Raw genomic sequence first — 7238 nt, 5'->3', positions numbered from 1 at the left:
AACACTGAGTGGGGACTGGCACGTCAATTCAGAGGGATTTTATCCAAGTTGCTGACAACCTCAATTTGCTAACCCAATTGACCTTGTGCTCCCTTCAATATATAAGGCAGCATTCCCCCACTGTCCCAGCCTATCATGCCTTTCCTGGCCACAGTGTGAGTGTACCACTACCCATCATCTGCCACAGCTTCCTGTCATGTCAGGGGAAACACTATCCTTATCCGCACCTCTTCCCTTTGTCCTCCAGCAGTGGACAAGAAGATGGTGGCTGCCCACCACTACCTCCATTAAGACCCTTCCCAGGTCAATCTTTTCCCCCCTGGCCCTTGGCCTTTCTCACCTGTGGCTTTTCACACCTCTCTTTAAGGCTGGCCCATGCCCCTCTGAAGCATGTGGTTGCCCCCAAATCCACGGAGCAGGGGATGTGGTGGCAGGTGCTCCAGCTCATCATGGGTTTGCTGGGGTCCCACCCAAAAAAAATTCAGAGAAAATCAGATTTTGGGAGAAAAAAAAAATTCACAAAAAATGGTATTTCTGAGGGATATGTGGTCAGGGACTGCTCTGGGGCTTGCTTGCTTGGTTTGGCAGGCCCTTTGCCCCAGAAACCAGACTAAAAAGTGTATTTTCCCCAAAAAACAGAGAAAAGCGGGAACAGCCTGTAACAAGGCAGGATGCATTCATGTGGGTCTACATGTCTTGCTCATCCCAAAGGCCTCTCTTTCCTTCAGGGACCACAAGAGTAGCACCAGATCTGCATTTAGGAGAGAAAAAAATGCAGAGAATTTATTTCCTTTCCAAGAGGGGAAATCCTGATGCTTCATGGAAAGTCGAGGGCTCAAGGGTATGTGTGATCTACAACTGGATGTTGCTGTTAGTCAAAGTTTTTATTTTTATGAAAAAATAGAAAATTTCGTATCTTATACTACAAAAAACCCCATGAACACAAACAAAATGCACAGAGAGCATCCAAAGAGGGGGAAAGGGGAGGAATAAATACAGCAATGCTACAGTCTCCTATGAGTTAAAACACTGATTTAAGGAGCTGAGGCAGATGCTGCGGCTCTGACAGTGCTGGATGCACCAGCTCCTGCTCTACCTGCTCTAAGGAATTACAGTAAAGGATTGGAAACTACGTGTTAATCTTAAGACTGCTACTGATGTATTTTACATATGCCTTAACATCTAATTTCAAGTCCACAGCAATCCAAGGAGTCACAATTTCTTGAGCACTGGGACTTTCTACATTACATTCAACACTGAATAGACAAAAAAAATTTTTACCTTCATCTTTTGTTCTTCTCACTATTAACATATAGGAGGAATAAATAAAATTTTAAACTGATTTTTTTTCCCTTTTATATCAGTCTTCCTTTTTTATGCTCAAGTAGTTTTTCCAAGTGGTAGCTACACAATGAAAGGGTGTCAGTCTACACAAGCCTTTCCTGGGGACACTTGTTCTCCCAAAATGAAAAACTGTATCAAAAAAAGCCTTTTCACCTTTTGGATCATTTTAAATACCTCCCTCTCAATTATCAGCAAAATATACTGGAAAAAACCAGAATTTGTTGCAGCAGTAGCGAGCTGGAAAAGCAAAATGCTTGGACTTACCATAAGCAGGAAATCCACCTACAGCCCCTTCCAAGAACATAACCTGCCAAAAAAGTTGCTGTCCTCTTGTTCTGCTGCATGCCAATACATATAATCATGCCCAACACACGAAATACTTGCAGTTCTTGGATGGGAACTGAAAACCTCCATTGTCTCTGGAATTTACTCATGGACATAGAAGCTGTAACCTTTGGACCCTAGCCACTAAAACGACGTTTTACTTTTAGCTCCGAGACAAAGTCTGTTAATACAGAGATCTGTAGCAAGAACAGCTCTTGAAATAAATAGAAAAGGTTATTTATTTATTTATTGGAGGAAGCGAGAAGAGGTGCCCTATTTACAAATGCAGTCTGGCTTAAGAACAGTTTTGTTTTCCACTGGTTCATCATTTTGAAGGTTACTCCAGCATTTGGTAGGTATCCCAGCAAAACAAATGATGAAAAGGGGATTTTGCTTTTAAGACCCCAGGAAAAAAAAGACCAAGTTCAACTCCTCCCACAGAGCCAACAGGAAAGGAATGAGTGGAGGTGATGGGCAGAAAGTGCTATATATTTGCTAATAGCATCTCAGTGCCGCCAATGGATGCAGGCAAACAAAACAATTCCTCCTGATGAAATAAGTTGTTTCTGTCTTCCTACATGTTATTTTCCCAAGCGTTGCAGACAGGGAGGCACAAATAATCTGAAGACTGTTCTGCTGACAGCTCTAATAATCTTATTTATTATATGACAAATCTCTTTTCCGTGCCGAAATTGTTATGTCTTGATACCCTCTTCCTCTTTTGTGTTCTGGTGGCTGCCAAAATGAAACAACGGGATGAGAAATGACACCATCAAGATTTGTTAGACCTCGCTGTGGCTCCTCTCCCTCCTATTTCTCCTGATTCCTGAGGAACTCAGCAGTAACCTGCAGAGGAGGAGGGGGCCATTTCAGAACAGGCAAATATTTCCTGAAGAAGCCCTGCTGTAAGCAAACAAAGCCCTGCTGCTAAGAAAAAAACCACTCAGCCTCTTCTCCTAGACGCTTCTCTTTTTTTTAAAAAACATTCTTTGTATCAAATCCCATCCAAAGGCCGGGGGGAAATGGAAGAAAGACTTTGAAACAGCTGAAGGTGCCTTGCAACACCTGTTTCTACAAGACATGAAGGACACAGGCCTCCTTTTGGCTGTTTGAACTCTTTGGGCTTGGCTCTACAGCACTGGGGATGAAGGGAGCTACAGCAACTCTTTATGTTGATGTTTTTGCTAAGGAAGAATGCCATAAGATGCTATCCAAACTCTAAGGAAGCCAATACATTTACAGAAACAACAAACCCTTGCAGTCCACTGAGCTGTTTTAAAATCCTTAGCTTTATCTAAGTCTTCACAAAATAAAAGCCCAACCTATGAATACCAAATTAACTGTGCTGTTTAATCCTATCTACAATAAAAGGAGGAGGACAATCCCAAAATAGTTCTTGGTGTGATTCCCAAGGGATTGGGTTGCCCTCAGGTCCCTCTGAAACTACCAGCCATGGGCTTTAATGGATACATTGAACCCTAGCTACAACCAAGTCCTGATCTGAGCTGTGCTAGCCCCTATGAATGGCATCTCCTTGCCCTCAGGATGCCATAGCTGTGACCATATTGGGCTACTCTGCTCTTCCCTCCCCTCTGTGCCCCGTCCCAAAGTGGCCAAGTCCACAGCCAAACCTAAAATGCCAAGAGACAGCTTAGGACAGTACAGTTCCAAAAATAATCCCACTCCCACCACTGTGGGAGAAATACTACAAAATATCCACACTGGATGACCACGGGCTCATTTCCACACTGTGCCCCAGGACTTAACCCACATCATCAGAAAAGCAACAACGAAATTCCTTCCTTCCAGCTAAAACCATCTCGTGCTTTGTCTCCTGGACTCCGGGAACAGAGGCGATGGCTGCACTGGGTGAGGCAATCCCATGCTATCGTTGGCCAGGACACAGAAAAATCAATGCCACGTTATCACTGGAGGCCACCAAGAACCAGATATTTTACTTCCCTTCTTCTGGATGTCCTCAGCCCATGGTGTACAGGAAGAGGGGGGCAACATCTTTTATTTAAGCAAACTCCTTCTACCTCATATACATAATCAAAACTCCTGAAGGCTTTATGTGTTGCTTAAACCAAACCGCAGCAAAAATACAAAGCATAGGGGTAACACAAAAGGGAGACTGAGTAAAAGAGGGAGAAAAGAAGGAACAAAACAAGGAAAGAGCCCCAATCTTGTACCTGATGTGTAGCAAACTGTACAGTATGTACATCTTCATCATCTATTATCCTCCCCAAAGAGCAAATAAAAAGAACTTGGTAACACAGAAGGAGGAAAACAAAATATACACCCTGTATTGTATTTGCCATGGAGCAAGCAACATGTTTATATGCTAGTCTCTATAACTCAATGCTGTGTAACAGCATTTTTTTTTCTTTTCTTTAAATTTACAAAACAAAATATCTATTGAGAAATAATCTAATCATATTGCTCTTCAATACACTTCTGTAGACAAGTAAGACTCGAAGTTATACTTCAGCAAACTGCAGCTATTGGGAGTCCATGAATGGCCACAAAAATCCTCCATTCGAGTCAGTCCTTGGAAGCATTACCATGTGCTGCTGTAATTCAGTATATAAAGGTGCTATATATATTTGTACCTCCCATGTACAGACAACGTGGTGGAAGGCTTCTTGTCATCACCGCTGAAGCTTAAGAGACTGGTTAACCTCACGTACAGCAGATTCGTTTCCATGTTCCATGCATCTTACACTGACTTCATGAAAATGAGGACACAAATAGGAAGAAAAGGAAAACTTAAGTCAAACACTGCTTTAGAAATGCTGCAGCAGAGGCCAACGTCCTTCAGTTACAGAAACCACTGAATTTCCCTTTTTATCTTTTCTTGGGTTTTTTTTTAGTCAAAATAAATCTCAGGGCTAGAGTACAAAGTGCAGGACCGACCCACTTGAGGAAGCAACTTTAAAAACTGTGTTACAACGGCACCATCCCATTCACCAACTGGACCTTCATCTCTTGAAGGCTGTTCATTATCTTCTTCTGGTGACCAACAAGTGTCACTCCCAGACGTCTCAAATCCCTGTGGGAGAAAGCAGACGTTGGTTCCATGGACCTCTCAGGCACACGTCGCCGCGCACACCACGCACCGCATGCGCTGCTGCCGCTGCCAGTGCCTACCTGTTACCACTGGCAGCTCCCAGAGCCAAGTTTAGTTGGCAAGTTTTATTTTCCCCATTTGTAAAATGTTTTTTTTTATGGCTGACAGCATCTCAGAGAGGTGATGTGATTTGAACGAGATCACCTCGCTGGCCAAGGAGAAAGGCCAGAGAGAAAAGTGTCAGCATCGTCTTTGGCCAAGGATTCTGCTAGGCGTGAAAAGTCCTATTTCCAAGAGAAAAGCCATGTAAGAATGCCCATGTTGCAGTTTCCTCTTCTCATGGGAGAGGCTGGTATTTGATCTTGGATATGAGCAGTGAGGAGTGAGATCAATCCATGCTTTCTTCCTCTTCAGATGAGGGAAAGCCAAAGAAACACAAATGGCAAAAGCTTCGAGCATGGCCACCATCCTGATGACCCCTTAAAGTCAACAAGAATTAGCAAAGCAGCTAATTAGCTAATTAGCAAAGCCTTTGGGTCTTTGCAAATCTTCCCATAAACCCACATTTGTTTTTTCTTTTGGGGGGTGAATTCTAGAAGCCAAGGGCATTTGTGTTGATTCTGCCTACTGGGCTCATTATAGGAAAGCTGTAAATAAGATAGTTTATGTAAAATGCAGGACCAGGAGGAAAGATTGTCATCAACTCCACCCTCCAAAATTCAGGCGTATAGATGAAGGTAAGCACCTTCCTGTGATTCATGTGAATGGCATAAGAGGCACCTCCAGGGTACAATTTATCCCATCCAAAGACAGGAGTGGGACAAGTCATCTCCTGGAGATACTACCACAGGACCTTGGGTTATCGGATGCAGCGACACATCTAAAGCCAGGTAAGGCCATCAGTTACGGCAGAGTATAATTGTAGAGATTTCTTACTGCATGGAAAAGTGTTAACAGAGAAATTGTAGGAATAAAAGCTCAGAAGAAACATCAAGACAGTTGCATAAATGTTTCCAGCACAAGACACAGAAACTAATCTTAGAGAAGCAGTTTGAGGTATTTTGTCTGAAGACTTCCACTAGCAAAACAGCAGTCCCTAACTTTCTACCTCAGGACTGCACTGAATTAAGGATGTTTCTAAGTTGTGCCTTAGGTTCCTGACAATACACTCATGAATCCCAAAGCTCCTGACACCCTGTGTGCAAGTCATTTAGGAGAAATTTCTCCACTGTAAGCTACTGAGATGTGACCTTGAACACGCAGCTGCATTTTGGAAACCACGCTGCTGCACTCATGCAAAGACTGGGAGCCCAACCATCAGCTGAGACATAATTGCAAACCTGGCCTACAGTTCACAGCAGGGCCATGTGCTGGACTGCAGGTGAGCACGTGCAAAGAACACCGAAACATTTTCACACGAGCTACCCATGGAGGTGTGCCTCTCTCAGCAGCTTCACATTGTGGACAGAAACTCCTGTGCAAGTACAACCAACCATCCATGTGCACAAATTACACAGATGAACACTGATTTGAATAAAAAGCAGTCTTGAGTGAAGGCTAATACATTAACACATAAACTAGTTGAAGCCAGAAGCTGGATCTGTTCTTCTCCAAGGACTGTCATGTTTTCTGCCTTTTGATTTGGAAAATGCCAGATTTTTTGCTTTGGGCTAAACACATAATTTCATTGTTATACCCTTTTTTGGCAATGCTTCTTGATGATGCAAAGGGAAATCATAACATAAGGGGCAGAGAGCAAAGGAGGTCAATGAGACACATCGGCAGTGCTCCTTACCTGGCAGAGAAAAGGCTGCAGCACCTGCAAAAGGTGTCTGCCTTCTCAGGGGGACATGCTTTCATTTCTGCCTCCACTGAATTGTGAAACTAGTTCAGCAAGCCATCTTAATAATGAAGGAAAATGAAGTAATGCTATTGTTACATGCAATTTATTTTATGTACACAGCACAGTTGGAAGTTCACACCAGAGGTCAGAAAAAAAAACCCAAACCAAACCAACCCCCGAAACCAACACAGTATAGGACCTAATTTTTAAAAGAGACAACATTCATCTTCCCCCTGCTGAGTCTTGCTCTGCTGGCACTTTTTGAAAAATCAGCTTTTTTTTCCCAGATATCTAAAGTGCAAGCTGAGCTCTTTTGAAAATCCAGTACCACGTATTTCACAGATGTACTATTTCTGACACTCTTGCATGTTATGCCGGGAAAAACCAGCCTGAAACTTGGAGAAAAGCATGCATGTCTTGGCCTTTCACACACAGCCCCATCAGTCTAAGAAACCCCCCACCCAGTTCACTACACAGCCTTTTTTTTCCCCCATAACCCTTAACTCAATATCCTTGAGGAGTGTCTCATTGATTTACAAGAGAGAAAGAAGAAAAAAGAATTTCTGGTTTCAATACATTAACTGCTCACCAGGGGATCCAGTCTTTTTTTTTTTTTTTTTATTTAAAATCCTCTCAATTTGAAAACACCCCCCCAAA

The sequence above is a fragment of the Corvus brachyrhynchos genome, unplaced genomic scaffold (genome assembly GCF_000691975.1).
Source record: "Corvus brachyrhynchos isolate BGI_N302 unplaced genomic scaffold, ASM69197v1 scaffold175, whole genome shotgun sequence".
Taxonomy (NCBI): Eukaryota; Metazoa; Chordata; class Aves; order Passeriformes; family Corvidae; genus Corvus; species Corvus brachyrhynchos.
This window is presented reverse-complemented; position numbering follows the sequence as displayed.